Below are 14,827 nucleotides of genomic sequence, written 5' to 3' on the forward strand. Positions count from 1 at the left end.
AGTCTCTTCCGGGGCCATCTGGAGACTAGAATGATAGTTGATGGAGTAAATACTCTTGACAGGTAGTAGATAATTATCCAAGCTACCTTTGGAGTAAACCATATAGGCTCGCAACACCTCTTCTAGCATTTAGCTAGTAAGCTTAGTCTGTCCTTCGGTCTGAGGGTACAATGGTGTACGAAGACCTATCTGTCTTCCCAATCTCTTCTTGGACTGATCTTCAGTAGTTAACTGTAACTCAGGCTCCTTCGTCTGAGATAATAGCTATGGGAACTCCATAAAGTCTCACCACCCTCTTGACTTATAATTTTACATAATCTCGACCGGACAGGTAGTCCTTGATTGAAGGAACATGGGCTGATATTGTTAATCTGCGGCGAACATTCCATATAGAATTATCTTTCCAGGGAGTGCAAAGTGAGTCTGGTAGCCAAGGTCGTATTATGGAATCTTCGACCTTGTATATTACTTCTTGCCTTCTTTAGATGACATCAAATGGTACCCTCGCCTTTTGGGTTTTGCTTTTTGCCCATCAGAGTTGGCTACCAAGTTATACTGAAGTCCTCTCACACAATGACATGTATAGCCGTTCCATGGTTTGCCTTATCATTAACTGGTATTATGTTGAAGAACTGTGGTATACAAGTGCGCCATCTGTTAGTAATTGGCTAATCTTGCTTGTTTTGCTTAAGCTCTTTTACAATTCCCTTATCTTAACTTATAACACTCTAGGTACATAATCTTGTGTTGTTTCTTCACCGCTAGTTCGGATTCTCCCATCTAGTGCAATCATAGCAGCACTAATGCACCAGATCCCACCAGAATTCCGAAGTTAAACGTGCTTGGGCGAGAGTAGTACTAGGATGGGTGTCCCCCACTGGAAAGTTCTCGTGTCACGTTCCATTGCCATCCTTGCAATAATGTGTGAAGGCACTCATCTTAGCCCAAGATTTACCTTAGCATCTTCTCGCTAGTCTTCATGTTTTGCCTTGCCCTCTCTTCTTCTCTCTTACAATCGGTGTTGGGGTAGATCTTTAATTCAACCATGACTGTGTCCTTTTTGGCTATTTGATTTAACTTCTCTTCGTATTCCTCTATAACGTCTCCAAAATATCATAACTCCTTTTCATTATGTACTGCTCCGCTTGGTCTTATTCTGTATATAACTATTCGTAGGTTGCACAACTACTCTTATACCACTGGTATGAGGTAAATGCAGTCTTTTCATCTCCCGGACCGTCTTGCTTTACATATCGAATTCACACTAGGACTTGCTCGTGCTAACACTATTTTGTCCTATTTCTTTTTTTTCTTCCTTTACGTACTCGGTCTCCTCATTTCCTACCATAGGATATTTTCTATTCTCCTTGCTACTTGTACGCCCTGATATCAGCGACCAATGAAGATGTTGCCATATCTTAATCTTTACTCAAACACGACCCTACTACCCTTTTCGCGGCCCTTAGTTTGCCCAGCCCTACTCTCTTATCATATTCACCCCTTTTTGTAGGCACCCATGATTCTTTGCACGGTCTTAGATACCTCGGCTTCTATCTATTTATTGTTGGCCTTGATCTCTTGCTCACTCATGCCAGTATGGGATCTCGCTTGAAATTTAAGTGGTCCTATCAACATGTGACAGTGTCAGTTGATTTCCTCTCAGGCTTGTATTTCTCTTATCCACTTCCCCCTTTAGGGTGTACCCATGTCATCCTCTATTTATTTTCAACTGTTCATACGCATATGTTTCTGTTCCAACACATTTGACATACTGCACCATGTCTACACCTTCTGTTAACTCATCTATACTTTAGGTTGCCAAAAACCTTAATATAACCATGGGGTGCTCAGAATTCTCAATAACTAGTACCTAATCTAGTCCAAGTACTGGTACTCCAGTCATATAACTAATATAGTAGTTTAGCCGAAGCCACATTATATTCATCGCAAACAGTACGTCACTAGTACTTATAATCGTGTCCGATTCTCCATTTGGGGCACTTATACTCTGATGACACATGTCTCATGTTTTGTTTGTCACATTTTTTTCCCAATGGATACCACTTGTTCCTTTGATAATTTTACAATGTCTCAGTTGTTTTGCAATTTCTATTCCCTATATTCGAGGGATCCCACTATTTTCCAAAGTGGAGGTACATATACACAAAACCCTTCTCTACTTCATGAGCTTTTATCCTTATCATTACCGTGGATATGATCTCTCAAGATATGTTACAACCGTATATCTCATTCTCTTTCTATCTCCAAAAAACAAATCGACAGAGTTTCCTCTATATTCCTTATTATCCCAAACCTGCACTCAGAAAATACCAATAATGCCTCACAGGGCTAAAACATATATGCATATCATAGTCTATCACAACCATACAAGTCGCCAAATATCGGCAACAAAAGGAGATATATACATAATAGAGTAGGGCCTGGATCTATCAATACATACACATCCTGGGAGAAGATTAATAGTATAATTGTAACAATATTTGAAGACGCCTCCTGATCCAGAGGAAGTCCGCCACGGCCTCTACTACGGTCTGTTGAGGTATGCATACCCTACTTCATAGGGTGCGTAGACAATGAAGAAGAAACTCCAACAACTGATCCAGTAGGTTAAGCTGCACCCTTCCATCTACTCTTAAATGGACACTCTCTCACAAAATGGCCCTAACGATCACAGGTGAAACAAGTACCTGTAGTAAGACGACATTTCTTAAAATGCGCCTTACCACAACCAGGATATTAAGGTAAATGTGGCTTCGACTGATGCAACCCTTTGCTTATAGGTGCACCTGAAACCCTGGAGCTCCTACCGGCTCTTGGACATCCCGTGTTATCAAATATTCCACCTGGGAACTGAGGGGTACCCTTCAGGATGGTTGGGAAGGGTATATACTATATTGGTAAGGCTGTCTGCCTTGAAACTCCCATGAATCACCAGCCATTCTAGCCTTCTTATGCTGGCCTCTACCATAATCATTATTGGTCTGTCGCTCACTATACTGCCTCGCAATCCCTAGTCCATGCCTTTGAACCTATTCTGCCATTAACCTGGTCAATAGTTGAACTGCATCCCTCATCGCCTTATCTTCTGGCCCTAGCTGTAGGACTAGAGGCTTACGTACTAGGGTCTCGGGGCCTGTAGCTACTGTTGCTCTAAGCTCCTTCAGAGGTAGCGGCGTAGTGGAGCTCGCCGATTGGAGCACAATTCTCGGCATAGACTGGGCACTATCCCTAATAACTCTTGGGGTCTGACTTGTTCCATCCGCTACTGACTTTCACTTCTGGGCAACTGTTGCTTTCTTTAGAGGCATTACTATAAATACAATAGTATGTCAGTGAGGGACCATCCTAATAAGATAACTCTATCGCACGATGTCAGACACGAGAGAAAGGTAACACCCTAAATGTCTTGTAGCCTCCTTTTTATAGATGTGGTGCACCACACATCGATAAATAAGACTCTGCTAGACACAGTTTGTAGACATTCCAAGGAAGGACAACTCTAATACCACTTTTGCCACGACCCAACCCCATGGGCTGTGTCAGATATCCAAACTGGACACTCGTGTGTACCCTTGCTAACTATAAGGAAACCTATCTCCTATTTGTGTCATAGCGTGCCAACAGGCAAGATAATATGTATAATCGGATGACGCTATCGTAACATATAGGCACAACTATTTACATATACACATACAACCCACATACATGTCTACAGACTTCTAAGAGTAAAAAGAAACAGAAACATAAGGCGGGATAGGGCCCCCTTTGTAACCTTGAACATACAAATATATACATCAATGGTCGGTACTAAAAGCTGGGCTCCGACACGATAGAGCTCTTCTTAAACCCGCTGGGTAGAATCCTAAGCTGGTGGATCTTCAAGTTGCATGTCTGTACCTACGGGCATGAAATGCAGCCCCCCGAAGAGAGGGGCTCAGTATGAAATATGTACTGAGTATGTAAGCATAAAACACCATAACGAGATTACAGTTGGAATAGGGATGTAGGGGACAAGTATAACAATTAACCCATTATTGTGCCTGCATCTTAAGTAGTAAAATTATTTTCATCATAATATCATATCATCATCTCTTTTTATCATATATATCACTTCATCGTGTCATCGTATATGGATTCATACCATCATACAAGGCAAAACCTCATTGTATATATATATATCATAACATATCCAGCCCATTATGGGGTTTGGTGTCACAAATATATCACTATATTTGCACATTTATGCCTACCTATGGTATCCGACCCTTTAGTGAAGGACTCGGTGAAGAGAGTAGGGTACATCTATAGCGTACCCACATCGTATATATACATACCGTACCCAACCCATTATGGGACTCGGCGTCATAATCATCATATTTTATCCGGCTTGGGACGTGGTGAATAATCATATCATTGTCGCATCATTATATCATCAAATCATCATATCATCATATATATAATCCCCTCTCCGTATGTGGAGTCACCCATCATGGCACAGTATCATATTGCGTCCAGCCTGGGACTTAGTGAAAGAAATAGTAAAGCTGTGCATGATATTAGGCCCAGCCCCGCATGGGACTCGGTGAAAGAAGGGTTACTATATGCATGAGTAGAGTAGTGAGAAACCTTATGCAACTAAATCATCTCTTGAGACTCAATGAAACAGTCAAGTGAACCGTCACTTAAAGACGAGGAAAGTAATTCTCCGAGGTACCCTTTAGATGTTATTAGGTATTACATCAATTAGGGCCTTAGGAACCATAGGCGTGTACCAAGATAATGCCACCCAGTTTATGCAATCAAAGACACCACTTATGCAATCAGACACATAGCTTATGCAATTAGAGATACAACTTATGCAATTAGAGACATTTATCCTCTCAAAGACTTTCAGAATAGGAGCTTATATCTCTATTCAACATATAGATGGCTCAAGAGTAGTAATTTAACTACTTTAGGACCCTTAGTATTCAGAAGTGACTATGAGTCACAAATTATATTCGGAACCTATAAATGGAATTACCTCTAAACTCATATCAGACATCATTTCACTTACCTTAAGCGATTTCAACAAAAGAAGGAGATAAGCCTTATATGTACTACTCTTCATCCTATAGAAGACTAGAAAGGCGATGAGTGTTACACCCCACACTCTTGAGCTCGGAATGTCTCTTAAGCTTCTTAGAAGTTATCATGTGAGTAGGATAATCGATGACACTATCAAACAACTCTAAGGAAGGGAGAATGTGATACCCCATAGTAGGGAAGGTTGAAAATAGGGTCATGAGAAGTCGGAAGGAGTTGGAGGCTAAGAAATGAGTCGTAGGAATCAACTTACCTACGTAAGCTATTAACTTAGAAGTCTTACATACTTAAGCTACTTGAGTACATACCAAGCTTGCATAGCAGGGATTACACAAGTTCTTAAGAGAGGATATGAAATCAAGAAGAGAGTGACACATGGAAGCAGGAGGAAGTTCTATGTGGCAGCAGCTGAAGCAAGGAGGTGACCCACCTTCCTGCTTGAGGGGTGGGCCCCACTGCCATATGGTAGAATATGAGTGGCTACATGGGTTGAGGTGACGCTCTAGGGGGCTGCCATATGTCACCCCTAGGGGACTGCCATGTGTCACTCTCCAAGGAAGCATATATATAATATAAATATGACTATTCTCTCATTTTCACTTCAGCTTACACTTAGAATTTGAGAGAATTTGAGGAACAAAAGAGAGGAGCTACAATAGCACCTAGAGGAAGGTAAGCCTCCAATTTTTCTCCATGAATTAATTATATAAGGTATTCCTCGATCACTTGAAGGTATATATATGAATATTATTATGACCAAAGACTCAGTTATTCAGCTCACACTTGGAAGAATTGGAGAGAATCTTGTTAGAAAGAAGAGAGGAGAGCTACGACCTAGGGGCTGCCAAGGTAAGCCTCTGAGCTTCGCTCCGTAAATTAATTATACAAGGTATCCTACAATTAATTGAGGGTGTTAATAATGTAAATTTTCTATTTGGAGCAGCATCAAGAGGGTAACAAGCAGCCACAAAATTTTAGCCGCAACTAGAGACCTTCCAAGGCAAATTTTGGCAAGCTTTGGCCAATTTCGGGTAAGGTAAGGGTTTTGATTTCGATTTGGAGTTTATGGTGTGGTTATGGAGTTTATTACACGTTTTATATGTGTCTAGAAGTATAAAAATTGCACAAGCATGCTTGACATTAGAAACTAGCTAAACTAACGCCGTCATAGTTAAACCAAAGTCGGGTAGGGTGTTGCGGTTGTTGTGCTGTGCTTGAAGGTGCTTTTATTGAGTGTTGCAGGGCTGGAACACGTTCCAAAAGGTGTGTGGGAGCTTCTTGTTGCAGACACATTACTCTCCATTACATATGGTTAAAGGTTTTATGAAATAGAGATTAAAAGCCCTATTTTGGTATCGTAGTTTTAAGCGAGTTGTTTGGAGTTTGTGTTGTGTAATGTGGAAGTGGTTTACTTGTATATATGATGATTATTTTTATTGTTGGTTGGATTCTAAGGTTTGAGGATTAAATTAAAATTTCAGATAGGGCAAGTTATAGAGGAGATGCTGCCCGATTTCCGTTAACTCCTTAACTAACTAATAGACTAGTCGAGACTAGTCGAGAAGTGTGAACAAGGAAGTAATTCCTATGGATAATGGGTGGTAAGTTTAGGGTATGTAAAGTCAAAAGTCACTAACCTTAGTATTACTTTCGTGTTAAATAGGTTAAAGGAGTAACAAAGCGAGTCTGGCTGCAATTAACCCATAACAGGTATGTAGAGCTATTCTTCTTTTCTTTTGGCATGTCTTAGGTATAAGTTATGAATGGGTTGTGTATGAAATGTGGGGATAATTCCGCTCATGAAACTCCAAGTGTAATTCATGGACTTTATTCATTTTTGAAGTTAAGACTCCGGTAATAGTTGAGTTATTGCCTTTTAAGACTCTTAGATCATGAACAGTAGTATATGTAAAGCTTGTCTCTTCCTCTTTTCGGAATGTGTTAAGTATAAATGAAATGGTATATGATATGAGGTGGAAGTAGGTCCAGTTATAAACTCGGAGTATAACTCGTGACTTTTATTCACTACTTGATGTTAGAATTCTTAAAGTAGTTGAACTACTAACCTCGAATTTCCTATCCGATGAATAATAATTGAATGCATAAGTCCCTTTTCCTAAGATCTCTACGAAGACAAACGTCTCTACTTCCATAAGCTGTTTAACCTTGTCGCGATACACGTCTATGATTCCTGAAACTCCAGTTGATATGATCCTTAACTATGAATTAATTATCTAAGGTATCCTGCGATGAATTGAGAGTTTTAATAATGTAAATTTTCTGTTTGGAGCAGCATCAAGAGGGTAACAAACAACCACAAAATTTCAGCCGCAACTAGAGACCTTCTGAGGCAAATTTTGGCAAGCTTTGGCCAATTTCGGGTAAGGTAAGGGTTTTGATTTCAATTTGGAGTTTATGGTGTGGTTATGGAGTGTATTACACATCTTATATGTGTCTAGAAGTATAAAAATTGCACAAGCATGCTTGACATTAGAAACTAGCTAAACTAACGCCGTCATAGTTAAATCAAAGTCGGGTAGGGTGTTGTGGTTGTTGTGCTGCGTTTGCAGGTGCTTTTATTGAGTGTTGCAGGGCTGGAACACATTCCAAAAGGTGTGTGGGAGCTTCTTTTTGCAGCCACATTACTCTCCATTACGTATGGTTAAAGGTTTTACAAAATAAAGATTAAAAACCCTATTTTGATATCGTAGTTTTAAGCGAGTTGTTTGGAGTTTGTGTTGTGTAATGTGGAAGTGGTTTACTTGTATATATGCTGATTATTGTTGTTGTTGGTTGGCTTCTAAGGTTTGGGGATTAAATTGAAAGTTCAGATAGGGAAAGTTATAGAGGAGATGCTGCCCGATTTCCGTTAACTCCTTAACTAACTAATAGACTAGTTGAGAAGTGTGAACAAGAAAGTAATTCCTATGGATAATGGGTGGTAAGTTTAGGGGCTGGAAATTTTAAAGTCACTAACCTTAGTATTACTTTCGTGATAAATAGGTTAAAGTAGTAACGAAGCGAGTATGGATGCGATTAACCCATAACACGTATGTAGTGCTATTCTTTTTTTCTTGTGGCATGTATTAGGTATAAGTTATGAATGGGTTGTGTATGAAATGTGGGGATAATTCCACTCATGAAACTCCAAGTGTAATTCATGGAATTTATTCACTTTTGATGTTAAGACTCCTGTAATAGTTGAGTTATTGCCTTTTAAGGCTCTTAGATCATGAACAGTAGTATATGTAAAGCTTTTCTCTTCCTCTTTTCGGAATGTCTTATGTATAAATGAAATGGTATATGATATGAGGTGGAAGTAAGTCCAGTTATAAGCTCTGAGTATAACTCGTGACTTTTATTCACTACTTGATGTTAAAATTCTTAAAGTAGTTGAACTATTCCTAAGATCTACACGAAGACAAACGTCTCTACTTCCATAAGTTGTTTAACCTTGTCGCGATACACGTCTACGATTCTTGAAACTCCAGTTGATATGATCCTTAACGATGAATTAATTATCTAAGGTATCTTGCGATGAATTGAGGGTGTTAATAACGTAAATTTTCTGTTTGGAGCAGCATCAAGCGGGTAACAAGCAGCCACGAAATTTCAGCCCCAACTAGAGACCTTCCGAGGCGAATTTTGGCAAGCTTTGGCCAATTTCGGGTAAGGTAAGCATTTTGCTTTCAATTTGGAGTTTATGGTGTGGTTATGGAGTGTATTACACGTCTTATATGTGGCTAGAAGTATAAAAATTGCACAAGCATGCTTGACATTAGAAACTAGCTAAACTAACGCCGTCATAGTTAAATCAAAGTCGGGTAGGGTGTTGTGGTTGTTGTGCTACTCTTGCAGGTGCTTTTATGGAGTGTTGCAGGGCTGGAACACATTCCAAAAGGTGTGTGGGAGCTTCTTGTTGCAGCCACATTACTAATTTGGTATCGTAGTTTTAAGCGAGTTGTTTGGAGTTTGTGTTGTGTAATGTGGAAGTGGTTTACTTGTATATATGCTGATTATTTTTGTTGTTGGTTGGCTGCTAAGGTTTGGGGATTAAATTGAAAGTTTGTATAGGGCAAGTTATAGAGGAGATGCTGCCCGATTTTCGTTAACTCCTTAACTAACTAATAGACTAGTCGAGAAATGTGAACAAGGAAGTAATTCCTATGGATAATGGGTGGTAAGTTTAGGGGATGGAAATTTGAAAGTCACTAACCTTAGTATTATTTTTGTATTAAATAGGTTAAAGGAATAATGAAGCGAGTCTGGATGCGATTTACCCATAATAGGTATGTAGATCTATTCTTCTATTCTTTTGGCATGTCTTAGGTATAAGTTATGAATGAGTTGTGTATGAAATGTGGGGATAATTCCACTCATGAAACTCCAAGTGTAATTCATGGACTTTATTCATTGTGATGTTAAGACTCCTGTAATAGTTGAGTTATTGCCTTTTAAAGCTCTTAGATCATGAACAGTAGTATATGTAAAGCTTGTCTCTTCCTCTTTTCGGAATGTTTTAAATATAAATGAAGTGGTATATGATATGAGGTGGAAGTAGGTCTAGTTATAAGCTCTGAGTATAACTCGTGACTTTTATTCACTACTTGATGTTAGAATTCTTAAAGTAGTTGAACTACTACCCTCGAATCTCCTATCTAATGAATAATAATTGAATGCATAAGTCCCTATTCCTAAGATCTCTACGAATACAAACGTCTCTACTTCCATAAGATGTTTAACCTTGTTGCGATACACGTCTACGATTCTTGAAACTCCAGTTGATATGATCCTTAACGATGAATTAATTATCTAAGGTATCCTACGATGAATTGAGGGTGTTAATAATGTAAATTTTCTATTTGGAGAAGCATCAAGAGGGTAACAAGCAGCCATGAAATTTCAGCCGCAGCTAGAGACCTTCCGAGGCAAATTTTGGCAAGCTTTGGCCAATTTTACGTAAGGTAAGGGTTTTGCTTTCAATATGGCGTTTATGGTGTGGTTATGGAGTATATTAAACGTCTTATACGTGTATGGAAGTATAAAAATTGCACAAGCATGCTTGACATTAGAAACTAGCTAAACTAAGGTCGTCATAGTTAAATCAAAGTCGGGTAGGGTGTTGTGATTGTTGTTCTGCACTTGCAGGTGCTTTTATTGAGTGTTGCAGGGCTGGAAAACGTTCCAAAAGGTGTGTGGGAGCATCTTGTTGCATCCACATTACTCTCTATTACGTATGGTTAAAGGTTTTATGAAATAGAGATTAAAAACCCTATTTTGGTATCGTAGTTTTAAGTGAGTTGTTTGGAGTTTGTGTTGTGTAATGTGGAAGTGGTTTACTTGTATATATGCTGATTATTGTTTTTGTTTGTTGGATTCTAAGGTTTGGGGATTAAATTGAACGTTCGGATACGACAAGTTATAAAGGAGATGCTGCCCGATTTTTGTTAACTCCTTAGCTTACTAATAGACTAGTCGAGAAGTGTGAACAAGGAAGTAATTCCTATGGATACTGGGTGGTAAGTATAATGGGTGGTAAGTTTAGGGGCTGGAAAGTCGAAAGTCAATAACCTTAGTATTATTTTCCTATTAAATAGGTTAAAGGAGTAACGAAGCGAGTCTGGATGCGATTAACCCATAACAGGTATGTAGAGCTATTCTTCTTTTCTTTTGGCATGTCTTAGGTATAAGTTATGAATGGGTTGTGTATGAAATGTGGGGATAATTCCACTCATGAAACTCCAAGTGTAATTCATGGACTTTATTCACTTTGTGATGTTAGGACTCCTGTAATAGTTGTGTTATTGCCTTTTAAGGCTCTTAGATCATGAACAATAGTATATGTAAAGCTTGTCTCTTTCTCTTTTCGGAATGTCTTAAGTATAAATGAAATGGTATATGATATGAGTTGGAAGTAAGGCCAGTTATAAGATCTGAGTATAACTCGTGACTTTTATTCACTACTTGATGTTAGAATTCTTAAAGTAGTTGAACTACTCCCCTCGAACCTCCTATCTGATGAATAATAATTGAATGCATAATTCCATATTCTTAAGATCTCTACGAAGACAAACGTCTCTACTTTCATAAGTTGTTTAACCTTGTCGCGATACACGTCTACGATTCCTAAAACTCCAGTTGATATGATCCTTAACGATGTTTAGAAGGTACTTAAGACAATTACTAATCTGGTCTTTAGGTGACAGTTCACTTGACTGTTTCATTGAGTCTGAAATGATGACTTAGTTGCATATGGTTTCTCACTACTATACTAGTGCACATTGTAACCCATATTTCTCTGAGTCCCATAAAGGGGCTGGGAATGCGGTCGTGCCTAGCTTTACTATTCGTTCACCGAGTGTTGGGCCAGCTATATATATATATGTATGAAGTATACAAGGATGAAATGCCGTATATGATGAAGTGAAGCATACGATGATGCCGTATGTGATGATGCTCGTCATCGCATCCTGGGCCGGATATATATATGATGATATGATGGTAAATATGGATTAGGCCATACATTTCTTAGCATTGTTTTAAAATATAGATCGAGCCATACGTTCCTCGGCATTATTTTGAAAATATAGATCAGGCCATATATTCCTTGACATTATTTTAAATTATGGATTGGGACAAACGTTCTTTGGTTTATTTTACTATGTGATAATGGCACCGAGTCCCATAGTGGGTCGGGTGCGGTATGACATGTACACCACTCTTTCACCGAGTCCCTCACTAAAGGGCCGGATATGATAGATAGACATACATATAAAACATAGTGATATACTTGTAATGTATGAAATGATGTCGTATACGATGGTATGATGCCGTATATGATAATATTGTAACACCGAGTCCCACAGTGGGCCGGGACTAATATGTGAGGATGATATACATGCCCTTTATTCATAAGATGCAGGTATAGTGAATTGTTAACTGTCATACTTGTTTCCTGCATCCCTATTTCAGTTGTTATCTAAGTTATGTTATGTTATGCTTTATATAATCAGTACATATATCGTACTGACCCTCCGTTCTCTGAGGGGCTGCATTTCATGCCCGTAGGTACAACTGTTTATTTTGAAGATCCGCCAGCTTAGGATTTCCACTCAGCTATGTTGGAAGTGTTCCACTATTCCAGTGCCTAACTTTTGGATATTGGTCATTCGATGTATATATTCGTTTATTCAGGGGTACGACAGCGACCCTTTCCCGCCATATGATACAGTTAATGCTCTTAGAGGTCCGTAGACATGTGTATGTGGGTTGTTTGTGAGTTTGTTCAGTTGTAAATGTTTTTATGTTATGGCAGGCTTGTCGGCTTGCGTGCCCTTTCATGATATGATACGAATGAAAGAGGCTACATATATATAAAAATGTTATTACCCACTGGGGTTCTTGTGTATAGTTCTTATATTTAATAGTTATGTATATGGGGGTCTAGGTCGGACCCCAGTCGCGGCCTATGGGGTTGGGTCATGACAGAAGTGGTATTAGAGCAGTTTGTCCTTGGAATGTCTACACACCGTGTCTAGTAGAGTCTTGTCTATTGGTGTGTTTTGCACCACATCTTTAGATAGGAGGCTACAAGACATTTAAGATGTTACTTTCTTTCTGATCTAAGATCGTGCAATAGAGCTGAGTCATAAGGAGTGAAATTCCTCATACTAACCTGTGATTTTAGTAAGGGGACAACATCGATAGAAGAAAGTAACTGATGATATTGGAAGTTACGAGGCACACAGGTAAGTAAAGGCACGAAGGTGATATGCCAGGTAGGATGTTAAAATGCGAATGGCATATAAAGTTGAAAAGTGAAAAGAAAAGTATACAGGAAAGTGCAACAGGTACAGTGCAAGTGGACATACGAGGTAAATCCATTTTCATACTGTTAATTATGAGTGCCCTATGTGGCTACGATATGATATGATATGAATATATATGTTGGCCCTGTGAGGCATTGCTGGCATTTTCTGCGTGCAGGTGTTGAGATAGTAAGAAATACAGAGGAAACTTTGCCCAAATTTTCCTAGCAATAAAAGGAGAATAAGATACAAGGTTGTAGTATACCTTGTCCATAATAAGAATTAGATTTGACTAAACCACGAGTATGGCTGACCTTAAGAAATAAGTTAGTTGCTAAATTGACGATAATAGAAACTAGGAGGTCGATACTGGTATGGTAAAATAAAGTTGGAAAAGACTCATGATCCTAAAAAGATGATTTAGGGAAGACTGATAGGTCTGGATAGAACGATATAGTAAGGCACCGACTGAATTGATGCATAGGGATAAATAATGACGAGTTATAGTTAAAAGAAGTAATAGTATGATTAAGATAAGAGTACAATGAAAAAAGAATTGTGACGGATATGAAGTGTTAATAAGACAGCTTGTGAGACATTCATAAGGGAGTAACTAAAAGGTATGATGTAGTCTATATGATTGGAATATAAAGATAGGTGTGAAACGGAAAAACGAGCTATGAAACAAATAAGGAAGACTTATCAAGTTCTGTAAGGAAAGTTTCAAATAAAGGGTATATGACGGTGGAAGGGATAGCTAGTACAAGGAAATAAAGAAAAATATGGAATTCCTTGTGCACAACCAAGAAAAAATAGAGATGAGCTGGAGGGATAATATGGAAGTTCTAACAGAGGCACCCAAGATAGACATAAGTAACTGAATACAAGGATGGAATGAAAGGGGAATGTATAGTTATAAATTTAAAAGGGTAGTACAATAACATGGTGTTAAGGTAGACCTGTTAATTAAGCAAGCTCGATATGCTGTTGAGAAAGTGAGCATCAGGCGCACGACAAGGATAAAAGCTTATGAGGCATAAAGAAGTATTGTGTATATGTGACTCAAGTACCAACAATTAGATTGGATCAGTACCTCACGATTATGTTAAGATGTCGTACATGGGCAACCAAACTTATGGATGATATAAATGAAGGTATAGATATGGTGCAGTATACCAAATATGTTGGAGAAGAATCATATGCATTTGAAAATTAGGAATAAGGGCGTAAGGTAGAGCACAAACAGATAGTGACATGGGTACACTTTAAAGGGGGAAGTGGCTTCAAGGGAGATCCCATACTAGCATGAGTTAATAAGATCTAAAAACCACCAATGAATGGGTAGAAGCCATGATACCGAAGACAGTGTTGAGAATTATTAGTAAGGACCTTGAATAGTATGACATCAAAGGATGGGTGTATACAAAAGGGATGAATACGACAAGGGAATCACAATGAGAACTTAAAAATATTATAAGGAATAGCCAGGCTACACTTGACTAAAGGTTAAGATGTTTGTAACAAAGTTACTGGCTACTGGCATTGTGATATACAAGTAGCAAAAGAGAAGGGATAAAGAATCTCCCCTATATTGGAATATGAGAAAACTTAAGAGTAAGTGAGGGAAGTGAAACAAGTATGACAAAAGAGACTGTAAGTGCTGTTAGTACAATGATGCATGTAGAGTAGAGTAAGCCAAGAGTAGGAAAGACTATGACTAAGATGGAACGCACTTCGTGCAAATTGCACAAGAATAGTTGTGCAACCTACAACTATTGGTATGTTGAGGATAAGATCAGGTAGTTACTTGGTAAAAATAATAAGAATTCAATAACAACTGGGTGATTGCCATATTTAAAATCTATTAAAGAAAAGTATAAGATGGTTCGAGGCAGAACTATTAAGATATAATC

General features: G+C 38.6%; 1 pseudogene; it reads left to right on the top strand.

Moving 5' to 3' along the window:
* Positions 1–781: 781 nt before the first annotated feature.
* On the top strand, positions 782–902 carry LOC129888086 (5S ribosomal RNA; annotated as a pseudogene).
* Positions 903–14,827: the final 13,925 nt, after the last annotated feature.

Source organism: Solanum dulcamara, chromosome 4 (assembly GCF_947179165.1).
Source record: "Solanum dulcamara chromosome 4, daSolDulc1.2, whole genome shotgun sequence".
NCBI classification, from domain to species: domain Eukaryota; kingdom Viridiplantae; phylum Streptophyta; class Magnoliopsida; order Solanales; family Solanaceae; genus Solanum; species Solanum dulcamara.